Consider the following 26,648-nt stretch of genomic DNA (forward strand, 5'->3'; position numbering starts at 1 on the left):
GGCACGGCAATCGTATTCTCATCGTTAAGTTGTCATTAAGTTGTGCACAACGAATTAAATTCATAATGAAATTATATAGATGCAACTTTTCAAGTATCAAGTAAACGCCACAGAAGATTCGATGTGACATTTTGTTCAAGATCAACCAAATCTCACGATCAAAAAGAGGCTTTCTCGTATACTATAGAAGTTAGGTTAAATGTGCACGTTATGAATAAAAAGTGACAGTATTTTGACATTAATGCTGCTCTGTGCGCGCGCAGAGGCATTATTAATGTTAATATTAATTGGTTAACGTTTGAACTTCATCTCACTCGTACTTTTTTAGTTTTTCAAGATCTGATTTCACTTTCTTTCATAACTCGAAAGTTTGCTTAAGCTTCATAAATAGTGAAGTGATACCAGTACCCGTAGTAATTGAAAATATCAGTGCTGTCGTTATAGCTTCAAAATTCTATGAGAAACTCTTTTTGTAAAGGAAACCTAGAAACACTCATGAAGTAGTAAATTGTTATGTCATAAAAGTATCAAAACGAGAAAAGGATAGTACTATCGACAGCTCTGACAAGGCACTCGTATTTATCCACAATTTTATATAAAATAAAGGATTTAAGTCTAAGATGAAAAAGATACGATGCATAAGTAGACACAATTTGCATTCTTCGAAGAATTGACAATGATTGCTTAAAGCTTAATGCAGACTTCTTCTCGTAATATTTTATTATGGAGACACAATCACAATTAATTTTCCATTAACTATACGAATAAACTTAATATGTCTGGCGAAGGTGATGGTGGCAATGATTATGGTAATGATATTGAATGTTGGAAATCTTTCAATTACCCCCATCCCATCAGCGCAGCGGCGCTGGCGGTGGAGATTGGAGATGATGATTTAATAGGTTTATGCAGAAAACCAACAAATGTAACATAATCGTCTTTGGTTGATGAGAAAAAAGAAAAAACAATTTGTTTGACTAAGACGTAACTTTTAATCGAGTTCGACAAAAAAAGTAATTGAAGTGATTAAGTGCAATTACAAGAAAATATTATTAAAGTGAGATAATATTATTGACACTGTGTTTATCTTTTTTTAAGTTTTTAACATCGATATGTTCTAGAAGGCTTACTACTTTTGATAATTTTATAGAAGGTCTATAGTTTGTAAGATTTCTTAAGTTTGTTTTGGCCGCTTTTTTGGAAGTCCTAAGAATGAGAATAAATGTCTTGCTCTTTTTTCTATTTTTTTATCTACATGTACCTACTCTAATATTATTAAGAGGAAAGATTTGATTTTTTTTATGTAACGAATAAACTCAAAAAGTACTGGACCGATTTGAATAATTCTATTTTCATTAGAAAGCTACTTTATCACTGAGTAACATAGGCTATATTTAGTACTATATTACTATAGAAATCTTTAGAAATTCGTATTAAAACGAACCCAAGGTGTACAAAAATTTGCCATAAAATGTGTTTCATCGCATACGCTGCGAAAAGTATTAATGATAGGACAAACAAATGTTCGACAATATTATAGAATACAAGACTATTGATCAAAGAGTTAAGAGATAATGTGATTGTAGCAACTGTCATTATGGGCCCCACAGCCGGTTAGCTCGCAAATTTTCCGCGGATCCCGATGATACCAACTGATTTGCCTGATAAATAAATAACAATAACAAACTTTTTCCATAGTTGGTATCGACGTAAGGAAAAAGTGCTTTTTCCACGAGCAATTGTATGTGGCACTTTCTCGAATAGGAACTCCTGAAAATGAATACGTTTTGTTGCCACCTACAAATACCACAATCAACGTAGTTTAAAGGGAGGCTTTGAGATAAGCATACAATTTTTTTTCAATTTTGTGATTCATGGTCGTATTGTACCTATTTATGTCTACCCGTGCGAAGCCGGGACGGGCCGCTAGTTAAATATAAAAAGAATGCATTTAAAGCTATTATATGGTGAAGGCTCTACACTAAGTCCAGTTCTGTTCATACAAAATTGGTGTCAAAATTGTATAGTCACTTATAAATTACAATAAGCGTGACCAATTTGACTACTATTTTATTATTTGTCCGTAATCAGAAGGAACAGTCTTTTAAGACAGAGAATTTTGAAAAATCTTCCCGGAAAGTCTGGAAAAATCGAAAATTGATTTTTGTATAAAAACACAAGAGTATTGATTATTTGCTTACATTTTTGATAGAAAAGTTAAAGCGGTAAACAATACTGCTCGATGAAATTCCATTATTACGATTGAAAAGTCCTGAATATGAAACCCATTTTGAATGCTTTCGAATAATTTGTTTTAGAGTAGATTTTTTTCCGAAATTAACTGTGCGTGCTCAAACTAAGAATAACCCGTTTTCAACATTATTCTTATATTTTATTTATATTCCAAAAACTTTTTTAGAATTATAAAAGGTTGTATCTCAAAAACTTGACGTGAGAGATTGATTTTGAAGTCAAATTGAAACTAAAGCAATCAAGAATCTTATAAATCCATCTTCCATCTTTTTCAGAAGAAACCAAATGCAAGTTTCTTAATAATATGCGTTTTTCAATAAAGTCGGGTAGATTTTATGTGTAGATGTCGTGGTGATTGCTGTGTGACACGTTGCGCTGCCGTCCTGCCGGAACCACATGTCGTCTAGGTCCATATAGTTCAATTTGGACCATAAGATATTAGTTATCATCGTTATGTAACGCTTGCTCTTGAAGGTGACCGTCTCATTAACGTCGTTTTCAAAAAAGTACGGACCAATTACGCCGCCGCCCCAAAATCCACACCAAAGGGTAACCTTTTGAGGATGCATTATCACCTGGTAAGCCTTGTTACAAGCCATTCATCCAAAAATGCGCCTAGTCACTAAAAATGATTTTTCGGCCTTAATTGGAGTCCTCTTCCAAACGATTCGAAGCCCATTCAGCGAATAAATGGCGTTGTCTATGGTCATATTAACTTCGAGCTCTTGGGTGAATTGGATCTTTTAGGGGTGTAGGCCCAAGTCTTGACTCAAAATTTGGCAAGTTCTAGTCTCCGAATGGCCGAGTTCTTAAGCTACGCGAGGAATAGCCTGCCACGGGTTCTGCTGTACACTTTCACTGACCTGTACCGCTGCGATGTTCTCAGTCGATCTTGTGAAAGAAAGTGTGTTGGCTGATATGTTAACTGAACCGGCCGTCTCAAATTCGGCTACCATACGTTGAAAAGTCGACAGTGAAGGGCCACCATGTCTACCGTAAAATGGAGGCACAATTCGCGTAACATTTGCGTAATAAAGTCTTACCATCTGAACGTTCTGTCCAATCGTGTAACTTGCCATGATAATTTGGCATAAGCAACTGAATAATAAACAAAAGATTTGACAGATATCACCAAAATAAAATGGCCAGAAGGGGCGCCAAAATCTTCCCACGCCAATTTAAAAACGATATAGACAAAAAAGTAGTAGTACCCATGGCATGATGGTTAGTGCGTTGGACTGTCATGCAAGGGGTCTTGGGTTCAATCCCTTCCTGTGCCACGTTAATTAAAAAAAATTGTTTTCGCGGGTACTGCCTCTTGCGAGTAATTGACAATTCCTTCAAGAGTAATTCTTGTCATGAAAAAGTGCTTTCTCAAATTAGCCGTTCGGATACAGTAGTTTTAGAAACTGAATCATAGTCTTAAGGCTTCACAGCTCCACAGTGCCGCTTTCTGTCATTTCAAATGTTAAATACCTTGTTGATGGCTTTGGGCTGTAGCTTCCGGATTGATTGAATAATATTGTTCCAAAGTGCTTGAAAAGTTTCCGAATCGTTAGCAAAGCATCATGGTCTAAAGTCTAAAGTAAAAATTCGTAGCTCCAAAGCAGCCAAACTTCATATTTAAGGCGTCTTTTCGATTGAAGTGTGTAATGGTGGTTCATTTTATTTGAAAGGTTGTTCTAAGCTTGATTTTTAAAGAAAAATTTTCTAATGATTCCACCTCTCAATGCTTTGATACATTGGTTTGTTGTCAATTAGGTGTGGGTTCCCGAAATTCAGTATGAAAATGATCCTCGATTTTTGCCCAAAATCTTCTCTAAGAACCAATCTAAGTACCAATCTCTTCATTTTTTTAACTATTAAAAATATTTAACAAATTTACATAACTCTCTACAAGATCCCAACTCGATAAATGGATGGGAGGAGTTACACGTTAACTTGTAATCAATTTGATGGGTTTCCTTCAAATTCAAGGCACGGAAAGTCTTTAACAAATGAATTGTGATTATTTCAACTAATCTTCAGCTCAATAAGTTTTTGAGGTGAAAATCAAAAAATTGAAGTTGGAGTACTCGTGTTGTAATGACTAGTTTGTAGACTTATCTTACCAGAGGATCCATCTACAATTTTTTAACAGGCACTGCCTCTTGCGAGGCAAGAAAAAATGCTTTTCCAAAATGGTCATTCAAATAAATCGTATAGCAAACCTTATGTTTTTTGCTACTACTATAAAGTTTATATGAAGGCGATAAATCGAATCAAAACAAAGTTCTCTAAGTTGGCTATTTCGAAATATAGAAGACATTTCGAAAATTCAATGAACGGTTGGAATATTATGTAAAAAACAAAACAATGTTGTTACATTTTAGACTAAATATTCTAAACCACAATGTTTTTGACTATTGTTCTTCATTTCTAGCAGTTTTATTAAAAAAGTATGTGCAAATGTTTTGTACAATTACATGTGCTTCAATGTCTACAAATCGTTTTCAAAAAACCGTTTTTCTTAGGAACTATTAAAAATAAGGTTTCCCATAGAATTGGACTGTCGAAATGTTTCGAAGTTATTTTTTCTGGATCGTAAGTGAAACAAGCTGTTAGAGTTTCAATTAAGCAGCAGTGCTTCAGTATTGGTTGAAGCCCAGTAATATCAAATTTTTTCATGGCTGAAGATTCAGAATTTGTAAATTATTGTATTTTCAATTGTTTCAAATTCAAAATTCGTACATTTGTTGGGGCTTTTAGTTATTATGTTGGTACCCGTGGCATGACAGTGATTAGTGCGTAGGACTGCCATCCTAGAGGCCTTTGGTTCGATTCCTGCCTGTGCCACCTAAAGTAGTTTTTCTTTTTCATGACGAAATGACGCCCACAACACTAATGCTTGATAGTTGTAAGTCACTAGCCCTAAGTTCCCTATGGTCTATTCCGCCATACCTAATTTATTTATTTATTTAAGTTTTTCGAGAGATTTTATGGTGTAAGATAATAGAATTTATGTGCACACATATATTAAATGTAATTGTGACTTTTAAAATTAGAAGTTTTCAGAAATTTGATACAAATTATATCTCAAGGAACTTAACAAAATTTTACAATGTTCTTGTAGCGTGGTCTTGACTAGCAGGATTTGCTAGTTTGTCCATTTTTACCTTATATTTTTGGGCTTAATTTTTTCAATAACTTGGAAATTTAAATTTACTAAAATACCTTATATCACTAAATTTTAAATATTTTACTTAAAAACATTTCTTTTCTATCTTTTCAGGTACAGTAAATTTGACCTATAGAGACGCTTGTTTCTTGAATCACATTTCATATACATAAAGGTATTTTTGTCCATAATTTTTCAATCAAAACTAAAATATGTACATTTTTGTGGGTGTAACAAAACGTAAGGCCTTCTAATTGCAATTATCAATACAATATAGAATTTTCCAAAAAAGTGTGATAAGTTAACAATCAATTCCATTTAAGGATTTCCTATACAAAACACTACTGTCCAAAAATGTACCTTAACTTATTTCAACACTAAATTCAATTTTATATAAACATACAACCACATTGAACTGCCAATCCAAAAAATAAGAAATATTTTTCATTGAAAGAAAAGTTCAAACTTTGTTCATTCTCTTCTTAACCTCTTTGCAAAAATCTATAAATAATCCAAAAACCCGCATAAAACTTGACAAAACATAAGAAAAAAAAACTAAAATCTATTCAAAAAGCAGTAAACAACAAAAATATTGAGCCCAACCCAAAAGTTCGCATCGCCCGATTACAGAAACTCTATAACACAATCCACAATCCTCAATCCCAAAATGTGTTACTTTTAATCTCGTTTATAAAACTTTATAATACTCACTCACTGAGTATTGGCTTTAGTTTGGATTTGCTTTTGGATATAAATATATAAAAGGTATGTAATGTATGCATAATAACAAAAGTTCAAAAGCCTTTTGGCCAAAATAAAATAAAATAGAAAAATAAAAAACTTAAACCCGGCGATTGTTCAAAACGTCATGTTTTAACTTAACAAAGATACAGCGCAACATCTCATTCCTGAATGTTTTATTTTAACGGGGGACTTTAGAGAGACCAATCTAAGCACCTACAGCTACACAGAGAGATAGGTAGTATATACCCAGAGGTTTAGTAACCCGCTCTACAAATTAAGCGTCGTCGTTGTGCAATTGGAGGCTGCTGCTGCTGCTGTCGCTGCCGTTGTTTCTGCAGCCGCGCGTTCCTTGTGTTAGATGATAAGTTGAGTCAAGCTTGCAACTGATGGAGCACAATGTTCATAGAAAACAAGGAACAGACGATAGACACAACTTAACAAAAAGGGTAAAAATCTCCAAAACTCTACTCTGACATAACTGGTCAACCTCAACAACTTTTATAGATACTACAACAGCCTTTGTGTGCTTCAATTTCAAGCTGCAATTGCAGCTTTGCGTCTGGTCTGAGGTGCTGCAGCGCTTTTGGCTGTACTATATTTTTTCTTAGCTGAAAGTTGAAGTTAACAAAATAGAAAAAAAATGGCAAAACTATCAACAATCAAGTCTCTTGTCTTGGTCCAGAGCCATAGTTCAGTTTTTGCCCGGCTGCAACAACTGTTACTCGCTTTATCGTTGCGCTCCTGTATACGGTTCGGATTTTATAAATTTTTATTTTAATAAAAATAAAAAAAACAATCGACCATATTGTTGTTGCGTTTATTGGTTTAGTATCAGCTGCGCTTGAGCACATGAGCTCACTTTTACTACAGATTTAACTGGGAGTTCAGAAAAATTAGACAGCAGCGGCGGTGGTGGTAGCAAGCAGCGGTGGCGTGAGGCAGTCAACTTGTGGTATTGGCAAAAAATAGCAACACATAGTGGATAACACATTACCTAGCGTCTATGCCAAAAATCTATAAGCACGACCGCATTTGATAGAAAATAGCAGTAGCTTACGCGATACTTGGCGACAATTTTATAGGTTCAGTTGGTAATTATTTATCAAATTGTGTGATACATTTCTGGGCTTACAGTCAAAGTCTGCATATGGGGTTATCCCTCGCTTGTTGAAACGGCCTTGGTAATAAATTACTCGAAAACTAACCTTGATATTGGATAATTTTGAACAGTAAAATGTTGGCCATACATTTTTCCAGTATCGATGTCCGTTACTTTTTTTTTTAATTTTATCCCATTATATTTTTTGTAAAGAGTTCATAAAATTTTAGAAAACAACAATGCAGAACGACCAAATCATTGGTCCCTAAAAAAAGTAAAAATGGTACTGTATCGAGCATATCTGGATCTAGTGACGATGTTCCTACGTTTATTTTTAAGCGATTTTAAGTAAAAAACCATCGAAAAGAACTAAAAGATTAGATCCCTATACTTCGGACCAATAAATGGTACAAACAAAAACACACGTGAAGAGTGCGTTTTTGGAAGCTCTGTGTACGATAATATTTATTTTTTCCAAATAAATGCTATTTTTTATGAAAAAAAACTCTACATTTTTGGCAAAAAAATATAGATATAGTTACTGACAAAAACTCCTTCAAAACTGCATGTTAATTTGTATAGTTTTGACTTTTTTTAAAGACCGTTAGTTTGACCTGTATGCATTTTAAAGCTCATTAAGAAAAATAATAACGTTTACAATTAAAAAATTAAATAAGGAAAAAGTAATATCAACTACTAAGTCTTAGATTTCATACTTAAAATTCACAACTGTTTTTTAAACAGTTTTTGATCTTCCTAGATCAAACAAAACTATTTTTTTTAATACTAAATCTTGTGAACAAAAAGCTGGTTTTCAATTTTTTATAGTTTCTTGGTTTCTGAAAGACTTGAGATGTTAAAGTTAAAAAAGGAAAAACGTACATAAAGTTCAAACTAATATTATATTTTTTTGGGAATAAATTAAAATATTGATTGAAACCTGCAGGTTTGCTTCAATATTATTGAATTGTAGAAAAGTTTTAAGCACAGAAATTCTTGACGGATTCTCCAAAATGTCTAAGAACGTGCCCCTATAAAATGCGTTAAGTCTTGTAAATCGAATCAAAAAGAGAGAAACCGAAAACACCAAAGAAAAATAAAAGGAATTCGTGCTTCGCTTGAACATCAAAATAATGTTATAAAAAAAGATATGATAGTTCCATTATTTAAAAAAGGAAGTAAAATATGTAAAGGAAATTATAGACCTATGACTTTGTTGTCTTCAATATCGAAATTGTTTGAGAAGGTAATTAAAACAAGAATTCTGTCTTACCTTAATAAAATAAACTTTTTGGGTCCATTTCAATTTGGATTTAGGGCTGGGCTTTTTACTGAGGAGGGTCTTCTAGAATTTTTCTGCATTTTACAAGAAGTTTTAGATGCTAACAAAAAGTGTGCTGGACTTTTCGTTGGTATAACTAAAGCCTTTGACATTTTGAACCATAACATACTCTTATATAAACTGTATAAAATTAGTTTTCGTTGATTCTTCTGGAAATGGCTGAAGTCTTATCTAAAAATTAGATCACACAATGTAAAAGTTGTGTGCAGCATAAGTTCGTCTTAAAATAGTCTTCCGGGAGTCCCACAGGGACTGGGATACATTTTATTTTTAGTTTATATTAATAACCTTTTTTCACTTCCTTTCCGAGGTAAAGTCAGAGCCTTTGCCGATGACGTTGGAATTGCATACTGTAGCAATAGTCCTTTGAATCTAATTTGTGAAATTAACTGTGATGTTCACTTCCTAAGATTTTGGGTTGCTAAACATGAGTTGATTGTGAGCAGCAAAACAAAATTAATGTTTTTCAGCCTAAAAGGTAGTAGCTCTCCGGACATACAATAATTTTCATTCTCACGACTGCCTCAGTCATAAGTAACTGTATAAGTAAAATGTAATGGTCACCATTATCAGTCATACCATAATGATATTAAATGCAGTGGTAGCTGTTTTGAAATTGAAAAAGTTGAAGACTTTAAGTACCTCGGTATCAATGTTGATAAAAACCTTAAAAACACATTGCTATTTTAAAAAACTGTCTTCTCTCATCCGTCCGTTGATTCTACTACCGGAAAAAGCATTGCTCTTCAAGTTTGTTGAAGATGGTTTATTTTGCCATTTTTCATTCCAAGTTGCACCCTGTTGAGGTAGTGCATATGTCACCAAACTACAACGACTCACCGTTATTTAAAAATCAGCCATACGTAACGTTTGTAAAACCTATCGCTTAACACTATCAATGGAACTTTTTAAGTCTTAAAAAAATCTTCCATTTTTTATATTTTATGTTTTTTGTAAGTTTTAAAAGTGTTTTTTAAAAGAGCTTGATAATTGGAAAGTACGATTTCCGACATACGAAGTCTTAGAAGTAATTCCACCTTTATATTAAATATCACATATTTTGTAACGACAAGCTACAGAAACTCCTTTTCCATTGCTCCGTGCAAACTTTATAACGCTTTCTATAGAATATTCGTTATAAGAAATATTGGCGCGTTTTTAAAATAATTAAATAATTGTTGTCACTAACTATTCTTATTAAACAATATTATTGTTAACTATGTCTATGTATTTGAGGGCAGTGTAATACTATATCTATTTATATTTACTTTTCTATATTATGTTAATAAGATCGTAAGTGCGTTGAACTGTCATATCAGAGGAGGTTCAAACCCTCCTATGCAATCTACATTTTTTTTTTCATGGGTACTCCTCTAAAGAAGAATTCAAAAATCATCCAAGAGTCATGAAAAGTGCTATCTCAAATTAGCCGTTCGGATTCGGCGTAAAACTACAGGTCCTCTACATATTTGACAACATTACTAGAACACACGAATGGTTGAAAGGACTGTTGCACTCGTAATTTTACTTCTTTCATAATTTAAACAAAATCATTTTGAGGTAAATTTTTAGTGCTGATTGCCGACTCTAATTATTTGCTAAAATTGAAAAAACACCCGCCTTCAACATTGTTTTTATATATTATGTTGATATGTTTCAAAAACTTGATATAGAATTGATAGGACAAGAAAAGAATTTACTTTTATACTGTTTCGACTCTTTTTTTTTTGTTGAAAACCATTTTACCACAAATGGTTTAGATTTTGTTTCAGTTTTTTTGAGACAGCTGAAATCTAATTCTTTATAGAGATTTGTCAAAAAAAATATGAAATATTTGGCTTCAAAAATGATCACCAATTTTATTGAAGAAAAGTTAGTTTTTCGAATTTTTAAAAGTTTTAAATGTGGATTTGAATCAAAACCAGTACAATTTGATTGCCAGGGACAATACTTTGTGGACCAGTAATTTTCTTCCAGCTTTTCCAACAATTCCAGCCCTTAAATTTCATGTGGGATAAACGTTATTTTTATTCATTAAAAACAAACACTGGTCTTATTTCTTCGTCTCAGAATGTATTTTCCCAATAAAAAACATGTAGGGGTACTTTTAAGTTGTTTTTGTATGTCTACAACTACAACAAACTAAAGACAAAAGAAGAAAAACGAATGACTCCAGGGGCTTGGCCATCATGCTGCGAAATTATTCTTTAGCGCTTTTCGGCTTGATTGCGCTCCATACTGATGTTGATCGGTTTGCTGTTTTTTTTGTTGTTGTTTTCTTCTACTTTATTCCATTTTTCAGTTTTTTATCTTCTTGTAGTTGTATATAGATACTTTTTCAATTATTTATTATTACCGCATATGCGCCACATTAATTCCAATGCAGATAATTAAGCAATAGATAGTTTAGTCAGCAACCAATCTGCCACCTCCGCAACATCACCTCCACCAGACCCTGTTCCTTACCTACCTACCTATATATAGCTGCACCTCGATTAGCTTGCAATTGCAACTAGATTTCCTATTTAGAAAAATAGAAAAATTAAAAATAATCCAAAGAAATAAAAAATCGCACATATCTTTGAGATACATGTCGGTATCTGGTTTTTCCATGTTGTGAGTTTTTCGTCGTTATTCGATCTATAAATGTATCTATACTTTAAGCATCAGCATCAATTCCGTAGAGAATTTTATTTACAAAGTCGTAAAGTGAGTGTTTAAGTGAATTTCTTAATGATGAATTGCATAGATTTTGCAGTTTTTTAATGTGTTTTTTCTGTTGTTGTTGTTATTGTTAATAGTTTAAGTTTTGAGTTGGAGTATATCATTGGCTGATTGGCAATTCTATATCTACAATTCATACCTCTCAAGGACGAATTGCTTTATGAACTGAAACTGAAATCGAATTGCAAACAAAAATGAACGAAATCAAAAATAATTGCAATTTTTTTCGTGCCATTGTATCTTTTAGATTCAATTATCGATCCGAAGGTAGGTTAGAGAGACATAGTCTAGTCATAGGAGTAGCAACAGAAACAGCGGCAGCAGCAGCTGGTTGCTCTATTATTACGACAAATTGAATCTAAAATGATGGCGCCGAGTGACGCTGTGCGCTGCCGCCATAGTGTCGTGCCGACGTCAACGTCAAATACAACGACGACGACGAGCTATTCCAGCGACGCCGCCATCCCTGCCCCCTTCTGACTCTTTTAAAGCTTCAAGTGGTCAAGGTTGTTTATACTGTCTTCCATGTCTATATATCTAAAGTATAGTTGGTTGGTATCTCTAAAGCTGTTAGATATAGATTTAATGAATTTCATACACTTAATTGCATCTCATGAGTTATTTGTCTTTACGGCCGTAACTCAACATTCTCTATCCAGTGCTTAGAAAATGCATTTTTAATGTCCTACCAATCGTTGGTCGCTTTTTGTTGCTGTTGTTGGGTTTTCCAAATGCGCAAAGCGCGAAATTCTATAGATTGTAGAATGGCTAAGGCTGTGGCTGCGGACGGCATTGGCGCATGCGCCGCAGAAAGTAAAATATTTCAAGATAGATTAAAATAGACAGTGTCGCCGCCGCCGTTCGCATCGCGTTCTATAATAATAACATACCCGCAGTTATTCTATTTGTTAATTAGAAATCCATTTCAGAAATAAAAAAATGTGATTAAAGCGATTAAAACGATTTTTCTTAAACTAAAACCAAAGTGTTATGGGTGAATGTAATTACAATGATTTGGGTGGAGTTGATTAACTTTCCTTCAGGCAGCACAAAATGCCGGACCGGATGGCGCTTATATGAGTAGTATAGGCGACCAACGAACGGCACTCTGTTTATATAGAGGTACCCACAGATAAACTTGATTGGGAATTTGTAAATTAATATCTTTGGGTTTGAGAAATGATTGATGGGTGAGATTTTATCAGAATCAATGTTAGATAGATTCATATATGAATGTTTGATGGAAGCTTATAAAGGGGAAGTTTTTTCTTTTTATTACATTTTATATGATGGTGATTTAAAATAAAGATTCCTCGTCATAACTACTGACATAGGTTATACTTTATGTAACTATATTGGCACTAGATTACCTTCGAATATTATGTAAAATTTATTAAAATGATGGCATTTGCAAAGCGCACAAGTATCTAATTTGATGGAAGGCATAATTGATTGATTAATAATTTTGCAATAATTGACAGGATACAAGCTTCTGAATTGTAAATGGAATTTACGAATAGGTATTGCAGATATTGGTTTGACATATAAGATACCTATGGCGAAACTTTCAATGACTTTGTTGTTTTTTTTAAATTTTTTTTTATTAAATCGGTCAAGCGTAGCATTAAGTGGAAGCAAGCTATCGACTATTTGTTAACGTCAAGAGTCAAAAGTCAAATTTTCTACATGATATATGTTTTTGGATGGATTTTTGACACTGAGATTGGTAACACTGATATTTGTAGTTAAAAAATACATTCGTACCCGTCTACCAATATGTCTTAAAGTTTTACTAAATGTTAATAACAACATTCTGTGTATGATAAACAAAGTTTCAACTGAATATCTGTTTTTCCTCTGAGTATATTTGATTTGAGTTGGGAACAATTATGTATAAGTTTTTACTTGAAAAATTGTCACTTGAATTTTTCTAAAAAAATTACTAACATAAATAAATTTCGATATGATAAATTAAGTTCAATATCTTCTTTTGTTTTTGCAAAATTTTAGTCAAATACCCATTTTACCCGTAGTAGGTACCCGTAGCATGATGGTTAGTGCATTGGACTGATGAGGCCAAGTCCCCTGTTAGTGAAAAGGTGGAGCTTCAGCTCATCTTCAATTCAATAAAAAACAAAAAGTCAGCATGTGTGGATGTGTCCAACGTTGTACTATGACATTTACCGATGGAGGCACTTGACATTTATACCACACTCTTCAATAGTGCACTGAAACACGCATATTATCCAGTGCATTGCAAGACCGCTGTGGTTCATCCTCTCCCGAAAAAGGGACAGGACAACTCCAACCCGTCAAATCTTCGGTTGATAAGTCTTCTTAAAAATATCAGACAAAGTTTTCGAAAAGATCATAAATAAAGATCTAACTAAGAAGGCTACGGACAGCAAAATAATTCCGGATAAACAGTTTGGGATCAAGGCGGGACATGACACAATCCATGCTGCGTCTTAACTAGTTTCTGATATCCAATAGAATGACACAAACCAACAATGCTCAGGTGCTCTTCTGGTTGATTTTTGATTTGGAAAAGGCCTTTGACACCGTATGGTTAGAGGGTCTTTACCTAAAATTGAGCAGGCTTGGCATAAGCAAGCCATTTTTGTATATAGGTACTATATGATATGATTAAAGGTAGAAAGTTTGTGGCCAAAAGTTGAAATGTAACTTCTACCAAAACATATATAATAAAAAATTGTCTTTAACAGTGAGCGGTGAATTCGCCGATTCTCTTCAGCATTTACAAAAGCGATCTGATAGGTAGTCTTACAAAGGCAATTGCATACGCCGACGATGCGTACAGAACGACCCGAAAGGTTGAGATTATAAGAAATCTCTAGCAGCATGATTTCGACAAGATTCAGAGATATTGCGACGACTGGAAACTGAAAATAAATATCCAGAAGTCGGAGGCAATTATGTTTCGGACTCCGTTGACTAGGGAGGGATACGAGCAAGAATTGGCGAAAGATGGTCATTGTTGATCTTCACGGCAGCAATTAGCGAGTAGTGTAGTGAAGTATTAGATAAGTATATCGACAGACATATAAATGCTGCTCTGACCAGGGCCAGAGGAGCCTTCGACCTGACGAAAAGGCTGTTTTAAAGCAGTCGGATTGACCCCAGAGTACCACACACGGCCGATGATCGTTTATGGTTGTACTGTGGGGTTCAACGTTGCCCCTTCCTAGATGGAGAGGTTCCGGTGTTCGAGCGACAGTGTTTACGACTTTGTATCGATTTATATTGACGGGAGAATCTTCTTATGTGCATTACTATTCCAACGAGGTGCTATACAACGGCCCTCAAATCAACAGAATCGACAATTTCGTGATAAAACTTATTTGAGGTCACATTGCAAGAGCTATGTCTTTGACCATCAACAGTTTAATTTTCAGGCGTTCTATCCGAACGACGAGTATTTTGAGAGTGCACGCTTGAGCGGCTTCTTTAAACCGGAGGCATTTCTCTTTTTAAACAGATGCGGTGTGATAAATAAGAGATTGGTAGTTCCGCTAATTTACCACGTCAGACGACGAAACGTGGCTATGTAACTCCTGTACAATCGTGACGTCATGGCACAAGGTGGAGCGGAGCTCCTTCGGTTCAGTAGGGCTGTGTCCGAACGGGACTCATTTCCCATTTTCCCCATTTTTTAGTACTTTTTCGTACAAGTTTTTATATCTTATTAAAAAATGGCGGTTTAATTTTTTTCCAAAAAATATAATAACAATAATATTTTGATAGAATGAAATAATTCTGATTTGAATAACTTAATTTATTCGCAAGATATTCGAGTCGAAAATCAGTTTTGTTATAATTTTTTGTAATTTTTTTTTTATTTTTCTAAAAATCTTATCAAATAATTAAAACACGTACACAGATTGATCTTTCTGAAAACCTAAAATTTAGATTTCAGGATTCAATTCGACAAATTACAATAATTTCCCACTGAAAGTTAAAAATGTTAGTGTTGAATGAAGCTTTCCAGCAATATTTAGGTTTTTGCATCGACTCTTTTGTTTTGAATGATTATTTTTATTTTCTAACCATCAATTTTTTTTCAAACATTTTAGACAAACCATAATGAGACAAATCAAAATTTATCTACGGGTTCGGTTTCAATAGATAAAAATATTTCACTGATAATTTTTGAGCAAGCGCTGCTGGTACAAATTATCAAAGTTGTAATAAGAAATTCAGCTTTACGGATCTCTTTCGGATTCAATCTATCGACTTAAATCTTATAAGTTGACAAAAACATAGAATACTTAATTTTGCTTTACAAACAATATTTCCGACACTTCACTTTAGCAGTTCCGATCTACATCCCATCGTGAGCGCTCGCATGGGAGCGTAGTACAACTTCCTCTGTTGTGTTTGTAAAACAGATTCTAAATATCAATAAATTTTGTATCAGTTCCCTCAATTCTGTCTACTATCGCAAAAGCGTAACCCTTCGCCAATGCCACAATACATGGGTGGTACTTGCATCAAGGAGTTTGAACAAATATCAGTCCTAGGCATGTGCATCGCGAACCATTTGTTGTGGAGTGATCACATATTTGACATCGCCAAAAATGCTGCTAAGAGCTTAGGTTTTTTCCGATGATGCAAAAAGATTTTTACCACTTCTGATCTAGCTATAATTTACAAAGCTTTTATTCATCCTAAACTTAAGTATAACTCTCATATTTGGGATGGAACCCCAATAACGTACTTGAGTCTTCTAGATAGAATTGAAATAAAAGGATATCGTTTTCTCACCGAGACATTTGCTTCTCCTGAACACCGCCGCAAGGTCTCATGCCTGTCATTGTTAGTTCATGAACAATGCTCTAACGAAATATCCAGCATTCCTTCCCTTAAACAATTCAACCGTAATACCCGTACTGCTAGGAATGCCCATAAGTTTAACCTATTTTGGACATATTTTTAAATACCGACATTCTTTCATTAGCCACATTACGCGAATGTGGAATACTTTACCTGACTCAATAATTCCCACTTATTACAATGTGCAGACATTAAAAAAAATGCATCGGTTTCTCCTTTCTAATGTTTTCCTCATATCCTAATTGCTCGCACTGTTTTTAATCATCAAAGGGTATTCATAACCCTTTTAATGTGCGCCCAAAATGAGAAAAAAATCTTCACATCCTCATCATCACATTTTATTCCTTTTGCATGCTGCTGTGTTTTTAGATTTCTTTGACGATAAAAGAAATTTTATCAATCTTTCTAATGTGGCTGTTGCCTTCAAATCATTTCTCCATCCCAAATTAAAGTATTGTGTTGGGTTTCTTGATAGCATTATGAACTTTGGACAAAATCCAATTAAAAGTTCTGCGAAAAATTGAGGCGATAGATCTTTAACTGACTCCTTCAAAACGCCTAAGCTTCGGCATAATTTTTCATGTCATTTGTTGTTTTATCGTTGTTTTTATCACCAATTTTATATCGAAACAGTCACCTGCCTTCATCCCTAAATTTGTTTTGTCTAAACTCTCGAATTCTTATCAGTTTACCCTGGAACACAACATTAGACGTATTGTCAAGAAAGATGTTCCTTTTGTAATCACACATCAAGAATGTGGAATAATTTCGGGAATTATGTTTTTTCCCCAGATTAAAATTTATGAGCTAAAAATAATATATATTTAGTTGAAATTTAAAATAAAAACTTTTAAAAAGAGTCAATTATTTTTAAATAATTACAATAACAAAAACGTATTCTCAAAATACAATGACTGTTGACAGTTACTGATTGAGCCTGCTTTGGTGGAAATTCTAGTAGACCCTTGGTAGTTCTTAGAAAACCAAGCAGTCAACTATTTACTTGTTTTGACTATAAAATTAGATGAAAACTATCTGGTGGCTTATGTTACTATTGCCATCAGAAACTCGAAAATCTTCGCTTTTGAACAGATCGAAGTTCGCTGAAAAAATTATTTGCCTATAGAACTTTGTTTTGACTAGGAGAAATTCTTAGAAGAGATATCATATTTTTCGTCAACTTTAAGAATTTATGGCTACAAAATTTTTCTAGGCCTTTCGAATGGCAATTAGTTTCCATTCGAGAGCAACGGCTCTTGTTAACAAACCTGAAAAAAAGCAATGTGTAAGAACCAATTTAATAGGTTTCAAGCAAACTATATTTTTGTGTAAACCGTGCCCTCTCCCAAACAAAATTGATATTCATCACAGTGTAAGTAAAGCCCTGAAAAAATACATAACTCAATATTTTCACACTTAGCTAAACCAATCATATTCGATGTGTCACGTCATAAACAAGTCAATACAGCCAAAAACTGAAAATTCCTAAGTGAAGTAGAACTTAAAATGCCTTCTCAACCTAACCTAATCTATAAGATAGGTCCAAAGTACACACGGTAGCAAAAGCTATCGAAAAAATCAAGGAAACAAAAACAAATATCAAAACAAAAACGATATTCCTTCGTCAGGATCATGAATTGTTCTAACATTTTTCTGATATCGATAACCATCACGCAATTGCCAATCGTGATTTGTATTTCTAACGAGGCGCAAATAGTTGTTTACGTACAACTTTGAGTTGCTGATGCCAAATCAACAACTGCCTCTCTCACCTCCCTCCTCCATCAGAGACCTCTAAAAGTCTACTCATCCATGACCATTTCCAATCGATTCAAAGAAATATAAAAAAAAAAGTACAAATCAACGATCCTACGTCTTCTCCGTCGCGTCGTCTTCAGAATTGCAAACAAAGAAAAACTCCTCTCTGACTTTTTCTTGAGTCTTGACGAACAAAACAAAGAGACGCTTAAGAATGAAGACGCTCGCTTATTGTTGCAATGCAATTGGCTTCCAACTCGAAGTTTAAGCCAGTTAAAGTAAACCTGTTTAAAAGCAAAGACGGACGGACCGATACGATGATGATGATGATGACAACACGACGACGTCATGTTGCATACAATATTTTCTTTTGAGCGACTCTGAAGGTTGATAGTGATGGACAGAGAAGGGAGCTCCTTCTAAGCAAATTGCTTCAACAATTTCAGGAAATCGTATCCACTGCAGTCACAAAAAAAACAACTTAAATGCAGAGGCTTCGCGCATCAGTGATGTGCGGTTTTCCAGCGAAGAAGAAGTCTTTGGATTATTTGTTGGAATTTAATGCGCGTTGAAGTGCAAAGTGAAGGCTGTCGTTAGAACAATTTTCGAATTTCAATTAACGCCCTTTTTTCACATGGAATTTGATCGTATATTTATTTCGCTGTGTTCACTCTGGCGTATGCGCAACATTTTAATACGAGTATAAGAAAAACTTGACTATGGAATGATTAAAGAAGCGAGGAGTGGTGCAATGGTAAACATAGCTCAACAATGAGGACGTCAATCTTAAACAGCCTCATTTGTTGCAGGTGATCCCTTGTTTGAATTAATTTTTGGAAAAGCCTTGTCTTGAAGTCTTGAACTACTCGCTTTCCTATAAAGGTCAAATTATATGTGCTGTTTTCCTAGAGATACAGAAAGATGGTACTTCTTAACTGACGATGACGTTTAAGTTGTGGTTTTTGTTAGATTTTATTACCTGATGGCTTACCTGGCCGAAGAGGTTGAAAGAAATTACCTTACCTTGATTGTAATGTGGATGTAACGGATACAATGATGCAGAATATAAACAACGATTAACTTATTTCGTCTTTGTTTAATTGCATATCTCTAGAACAAGTGTCCAATTAAATAAAAAATAAGGTACATATCAATCTGATGCATTTATAGCTGCTTGATTAGGTTCAATGCTGCATTTAATTAAATTGATTAAAATCACAAAATTTCAGTACAACTTACAGATGCCCCATAAAATAATTTCCGTGTTGAGTATCTTCACAAATGATTATTAAGAACTTCGTGAGTTGAATTTTAAATTAGACTGTTAAGAAATTAAATCTTTGTTGAGATTTTTATATTCTTAGTACACTTAAGACTGCAACAAGAAAAGAACAAAAAGCGCTTAAATGTGTTTTAGCTATTTGTTTTTACAATGGTTGAGTTTATTTTTGTAGGGTTTTCAAGTTTAGTAGAGATACAAAATGCAATAGAATCCATTTTCTTCAACTATTTGCAGGGTTAACCACGATGGCTATGTTTAGATTAAATATAAATATGGAAGATTGAAGATTTGCTAACTTGAAGCTCAAGTACCTCAAAAACGGCGATTTTTAACGAAAAAGTGCAAATGGGACATTGGGGCGTATACGTACTTTTTTATCAAAATGTAATTTTCTAAAATAGTTTTGTTTTTGTTTTCTTGTATACGTCCAAGTAAATTTCCTATCGAAACGTCGAATACGTTTTCGGGAATACGTCCACGTAATATTTTCTGAACATAGATAAATTAGGTTTCTCAACAGTCCATTGATAGCTAGGGCCTGATAACTTACAACTCCTAAATATTCCTGTGTGCGAGACATTCCAGAGAGGGTTAATACTGTAAAATCACATTTCATGACAAGAATTGTTGTTGGAGGATTTTTCAATTTTTCGAAAGAGGCAGTACAGGAGGAAGCAGAAAGCTCATGACCTCTAGCATAACAGACCTACGCACTTACTATCACTCTATGGGTACAACTGTTTTCTGAAAATACATACGTACTAAAGGTGGCGTATAAAGAAGGGCCTCATCCTAGCTAGATGTCTCCAGTTGCGCACTCTAAATTGGGTGAGGTCACTTTCCACTTGTTCCCGCTATCACTTTCCATGGTCTTCCTTAAGTTCGATGTCGTGATGGGCGTGAATTCAAAGATTTTGCGGGCCGGAGTATTGATTTTTATGCAATCGAATATCGGACGTGGTAGGTCAAGCAGAAACACTCTTGATTTGTTTCTTACCTCTAACCCTGGTAAGTACACTATTAGTGTTCTATCTCCTCTAGGCGCATCTGACTATTGTGTCATATCAACAAATTTATCGTGTGATATTACTTCTGGATCTTTAGCTGCTCGCTGTGCTTCCTCAATAGTGACGTTGATGCCAACGCCGATATGATCACAAGTTTAATTCTCTTGTTTATTTCGGGTTAAAAGAATCAGACATAGGGAAAACGAATATTTCGATGCAAGCTGTAAAGAGATTATTAGGGTCAAGAAGATACGTTTCCGTTGTTTTAAAGCCAACCCAACTGAGGAAAGCTGGAATAAATTCAAGCAAGCCTGGAAGGCCTGCAACGCCTATATTCGACTTACCAAATTTTTACATGACCAAAAATTACAGCAAAAAATACCGCAATGTCCCAAAAGCAGTAAACATTTTCAGTCATTTGTAACAAAACATGAGGAGTTCTGTATGTAGTGTAGTATACGAAATCCTTTATGACAGCTTGCAACTTATAACAACACTGTACGTACACTAATGTTGATGTGACAATTATTGGACGATTACTTGGCGAGCGCAGTCGTAGTCCCACCGCCGAACAATCATCATTAAACCCATCTATTATACTACCAATACTTACTTTAATTTCTTATACTTATTTTTATATTATAACGTTACTAAATAAATGAATTACTACTTATAAATAACGTTGTAACATTTTGGCGACGAGAAACACATTTTTTTTAATACAAAAAAAAATCGAACTACGCGATATAAATAATATCGATACGCAAAATTGTATACCTTCACTCCAACATAGTTAATTTGGGTTTCTTTACTTTCTTTCCACGTGTCAGTTCAAATTACTGCTGAAATTTGTGTGTAAGCTATGGAAGCAGCGGAGTTAAAGGAGCTACTCAGACAACAGGAAAATTTTCTGAAGTCTTTAATGATCAGTCAAAGAGAATGGATGGAAAAAGTGACGAAGCCAGGTATGGTTATGGATGGCTTGGGTAGACTTGCATCAAATACACCTGCGCCTCCACCTTTTCATCAATACCAGAAAGAGAAGCATCACTGGGAATCATATTTGAAGCAACTAGAGCAACATTTTTCGGCATATTCGGTAGAGGAAGACCAGCAAAAAAGGGCGTTCCTTCTTTCATGGGTAGGTTCTGAGATTTTTGAATTGGCTCAAAAATTACTTGGGGACAAATTAGAGGATCTGTCATTTAAGGTTATCACAGATAAATTGTCTGAACATTTTAAACGCAACGTTCACATATTGGCAGCTCGATATGAGTTTTTTCAGGCGAAAATGGGGGAAGGCCAAAGCTATGCAGATTGGGTAGCTGAGCTACGTGGCTTATCCCGCAATTGTAAGTATATCTGTTCCAAACCAGAATGCAAGCAAGAATTTGTTGATGAACTGCTGCGGGATACGATAGTCATCAATACTCCCCACGATGCTGTCCGTACGGCAGCTCTCCAAAAGCCAAACCCTACTCTGGAAGATGTACTTTTGATAGCAGAATCTTATGAAGCCACGAAAAACACAGTAAGTGTCCTTAAAAATGTAAAAGGGCAAAGTACTCAACAGCAAGAAATTTTTCGTATAGACGCAAATAAAACGCGTAAAAATCGTCCGATGAGTGAAGGTAGAGGGAAAAGTAGCGGTCAAATAACGGAGCCAATTAAATCGTGTCCGCGGTGTGGGGTAAGCCACAATAGAGACAGTTGTAAATTTCGTAATGCGGACTGTTATAGTTGCAACGGTACTGGTCATATCGCCTCAGTTTGTTTAACGGGTAGTAGAAATAAAAAAAGAAACAAGCATTCTTATCGTAGGAATCGCTCTCGCAATAGACAGTCGGTTAACGGGTCGAAGAAAATGGAAAATATTGAGACGATGGACAGTCACATGATCGATTTTATTAACGTGGTAGATTTAGACAATCAAAGTGAAACGGCACACGATACGAATGTTTTGCAAAGTCAGCCAGTCCGAAAAGGCAATAAAATGATTTTAAAACTTAAAATAAATGATCTGTTTATGGATTTCTTAGTGGATACTGGGGCTTCATGCTCCATGGTTAGCAGAGAGCAATTTAGACAGTTGCAATGTAACCAGCTGCAGCCGGCAGGCATTGTTCTTAAGGCGTATGGTGACATTACAGTGCCCGTGCTTGGAAAAGCATTCGTCAATGTGGAATACGACTCGATTAAAATGGTGCTACCTCTCATTGTGACTGATGTTAAAGCGGCTAATAATATTCTCGGCATAGACTGGCTAGACTCATTTGGGCTTAATATGAAGCAAGAGGTAGTATATAATATATCTAACGTCACGTTAAAATCGAAGGTAAATGATTGATGTAATGAATTTAGTAGCATTTTTGATAAATCATTAGGCCGTTGCATACCTTTTAAAGCCCATCTACAACTAAAATCTAAAGCGTCTCCAAAGTTTTTCAGAAGCCGTCCAATCCCTTTTTCTCAGATGGATTCGTTTAAGCAGGAAGTGGAGCGCCTTGTGTCAGAAGGAATTTGGAAACCAATTAAGTTTAGTAATTGGGCAGCACCAGTCGTCGTGGTACCAAAGAGTGACGGGCGAGTACGAATCTGTGGGGACTTCAAAGCTTTAAATGCGCAGTTAGAAGTAGAACATGCGCTTATACCGAGAGTAGAAGAGATGTTATACAAGGTGGCAAATTTTTTGCAAAAATTGATCTGTCGGACGCTTACCTCCAGGTTGAGCTGGATGATGAATCGAAGGAGTTTATGGTCGTCAACACAGTCATGGGATTGTACCAGTGTCAGAGGTTGCCGTTTGGAGTTGCTAGTGCGCCGGCAATATTCCAAAGATTAGTTGAACAGGTAATTGCGGGGGTTCGCCAGTGTGGGAACTATATTGATGATATAATTGTGGCAGCCGAAACCACTCATGAGCTCTTGGACACTTTACGCGAAATTTTTGAAAGGCTTAAGTCATATGGTCTGGTTTGCAAGCGTGAAAAATGTATTTTGTTGGAGACAGAAATTGAATTTCTAGGCCACATCATTAGTGAGACAGGTATTAGACCTTCAGATTCCAAGGTTATCGCGATTAAAGAATTGCCACGTCCAACTAACGTGAAAGATGTACAGGCTTTCATGGGGAAAGTCAATTATTATAATAAATTCATTAAAAACTTATCTCAAATCAGTGCCCCTTTAAATATACTCCGCAGGAATGATACAGCGTTTGTGTGGCGGAAAGAGCAAGAGTCAGCATTTCAATATTTAAAATCACAACTAGTGGACGCAACGAGGCTATCTCATTTTCGTGACGATTTGCCTATAATTCTGGCTACGGACGCATCCTCTCATGGCATAGGAGCCGTCATTTCTCAGGTGCTTCCCAATGGATCGGAAGTGCCGATTGCACACGCTTCAAAAACTTTGAACATACATCAAAAACGGTATAGTCAGATAGAGAAGGAGGCCCTCTCTATCATATACGGGGTGCAGAAGTTTAATCAGTATCTTTACGGTCGACATTTTATTTTGTATACGGACCATAAGCCGCTGGTCTCAATATTTAACCCTGAAAAAAATTTACCTGTCTTTACAGCTCAAAGATTGCAGCGCTGGGCTTTGTTCTTGATGGGTTATCAATATAGCATCAGATACAAGCCTACAAGTAAACATGGAAACGCAGACGCGTTGTCGCGGTTACCAATGGGCCAGGATGAGCAATTTGATGCAAGCGAAAACTCCTGTCTGCATGTTCAATTTGATGAAGTGATTGAAGCGTTTCCAGTGGATGCCAAGCAAATAGCCAGTGCCACAGCCGTAGATCCCGTTCTATCCAAAGTACTCAAGTTTTTACGCCACGGCTGGCCGGACTCATCAAAGCTTATAGATAAACAGTTGAAACCTTATTTTGACCGAAGATATTCTCTTCTCATAGAAAATAATATTATTTTACTTCAGGCTGAGCACGTTCGCGTCGTTGTTCCAGCATCGCAGCAGCCAAATGTGTTGAAGCTCCTCCACGATGGACACTGGGGGATCACAAGAATGAAGCAGCTATCCAGGAGATATTGCTGGTGGCCATTTATAGACAAGGCCATAACCGAACGTGCAGCAAAATGCATACAATGTCAGGAAACAAGCAGTAGCCCAAGGAAGGAGTATTCGTCGTGGCCGTCACCTGATCATGCATGGCAGCGTATACACCTGGATTTTGCGGGTCCATTTCTTGGACACATGTGGTTGGTCTGTATAGATGCATTTTCTAAGTTCCCGTTCGTTGTTAAAATGTCCACAACAACGTCATCTGCCACAATTTCAATTCTGAAAGGTATTTTTGCGCTGGAGGGACTACCTGATACAATCATCTCGGACAATGGTCGACAATTTGTGTCCCACGAGTTTGAGCAATTCTGTTCTTCAAATGGAATTCAACATTTGACGTCAGCACCTTTTCATCCTGCCTCTAATGGAGAGGCTGAACGTTTTGTAAGGACCTTTAAAACGTCATTAAAGAAGATTATGGAAGGAGGAGAAGACTTGAATAATGCGTTACTTCACCATTTAAGCACTTTTCGATCGACACCAAATCCTGTTACCGGGAAATCACCAGCAGAAATATTACATGGACGACAGCCTAAAATTCCTCTTGCTTTGATGTTCCCTCGACAGAACAAACTACAAAGCAGCAAAGGACTTAATCGTTTTGTTATCGAACAGCTAGTGTTAGTGAAGAACTTCTCAAGAGGACCAAAATGGATTCGAGGTAGGGTAAAAAAGCAACTTGGGCGGATGACATACCTTGTATCCACAGTTTTTGGAGCTCTTAAGCGACACCAAAACCAGATGAGGGCTCAGCACTCGAATGAAAATCACTTGGATGAGTTTTTCATGAATAAGGGTCTTCAAAGTTCTGCAGCAAATCAGGCAAGTATAAATTCTGATAATACTAATATTCCTTCAGTCTCATCGACAGTAAGCAAGATTGTTCCTCAAGCAATAGAAACAAGGGACAACAATACAGCTGCCAAGCCGTCGGTGATTCCGGCTGTGCAAACACCTAGACGCTCTTACAGACAACGAAGACCTGTCGTTCGATTCCAGGTCTCACATTGATGATATCTTTGAGTGGGAGGAAATGTAGTATACGAAATCCTTTATGACAGCTTGCAACTTATAACAACACTGTACGTACACTAATGTTGATGTGACAATTATTGGACGATTACTTGGCGAGCGCAGTCGTAGTCCCACCGCCGAACAATCATCATTAAACCCATCTATTATACTACCAATACTTACTTTAATTTCTTATACTTATTTTTATATTATAACGTTACTAAATAAATGAATTACTACTTATAAATAACGTTGTAACATTCGACTTACCAAATTTTTACATGACCAAAAATTACAGCAAAAAATACCGCAATGTCCCAAAAGCAGTAAACATTTTCAGTCATTTGTAACAAAACATGAGGAGTTCTTCCTTTCCTCGGTTCCCACGCTCGTTGTTAATGATAACCCATTTTGTAGCTCTTTTGAAAAAGCTAATCTTTTTATTAGGCAGTTTTCCGCTAATTCAACGTGCGCGTGTTTTGATTCCACCTGTCATTGAGTGCGTTAATGATTCTCAGGCCTCGATCCGAGTGGATGGAAAACCGCATTTGTCCAGCTTATTCCCACAAAAAGCGAATCCTCCTCACCCTCAAATTAAAGACCTATTGCACCTTCGTCCCTTCTTTGCAAGGTCATGTAAGCGCTGATAAATTATCAGCTAAAGAAATATCTCGAAGATCTAAAGCTTCTTAATGACCGGCAGAACAGAAGATTTGCTCACCGAACAGTGAAGCAAATCTTTACATCGTTTTGGAGAAAGTAAGATTCTTGCACTTGATATTTCAAAAGCATTTGGGTTAGGCATAAGGCCCTTTTAACGAAGATGCGTGCTTTAACGAATCCCTGCTTCATTGGATTAGTAATTACCTTTCAGATCGTACAAAACAAGTAGTATTGGACGGGCTCCAGCTTGAAAACCACAAAATAAATGCTGGTGTGCCCCAGGGCTCTGTTCTATCTCCAATACTTTTTCTCATTTTTTATTAATGATCTTCTGTCTGCAACTTCTAATCCAAAACATTGTTCCGCTGACGATAGTACTCTTAGTTTCTCATATTCGTTTTCAGATTCACATCCCTCTTCTTCGGATGTGGAACTGCAACGACAAAATATGTTAAGCTCATTAAGTTCCGACCTAAAGAGCATTGTACAATGCGGATTGAAAAATCGAGTGGAATATAATGCTTCTTGTATCGCTTAAGCGAGATATACCCGCCTTGCCTTATCCATAGATGGCACTTGCATCGAGGAGATGGAACATTTCGATATTCTCGGTATGTGTACCATGAACCACCTTTTGTGAAACGGGATGTCGCCAAAAA

At 35.6% G+C, this 26,648-nt stretch overlaps 1 protein-coding gene across 4 annotated transcripts in view; it reads left to right on the top strand.

Annotated features, from left to right (window-relative positions):
- The window catches only part of LOC129943129 (cadherin-86C), a 449,574-nt gene that overhangs the window by 293,992 nt on the left and 128,934 nt on the right, over positions 1 to 26,648 (top strand). The window contains exon 1 of one of the 4 annotated variants that reach the window (XM_056052379.1): positions 5,569 to 5,585. The exons of the other annotated variants lie outside the window; for them this stretch is intronic. The gene's annotated coding sequence lies outside the window, so the exon portion shown is untranslated. Of the gene's footprint in view, positions 1 to 5,568; positions 5,586 to 26,648 lie in introns of those variants that run through there. 4 annotated transcript variants of the gene reach the window in all.

This window comes from Eupeodes corollae, chromosome 1, assembly GCF_945859685.1.
Source record: "Eupeodes corollae chromosome 1, idEupCoro1.1, whole genome shotgun sequence".
Taxonomy (NCBI): Eukaryota; Metazoa; Arthropoda; class Insecta; order Diptera; family Syrphidae; genus Eupeodes; species Eupeodes corollae.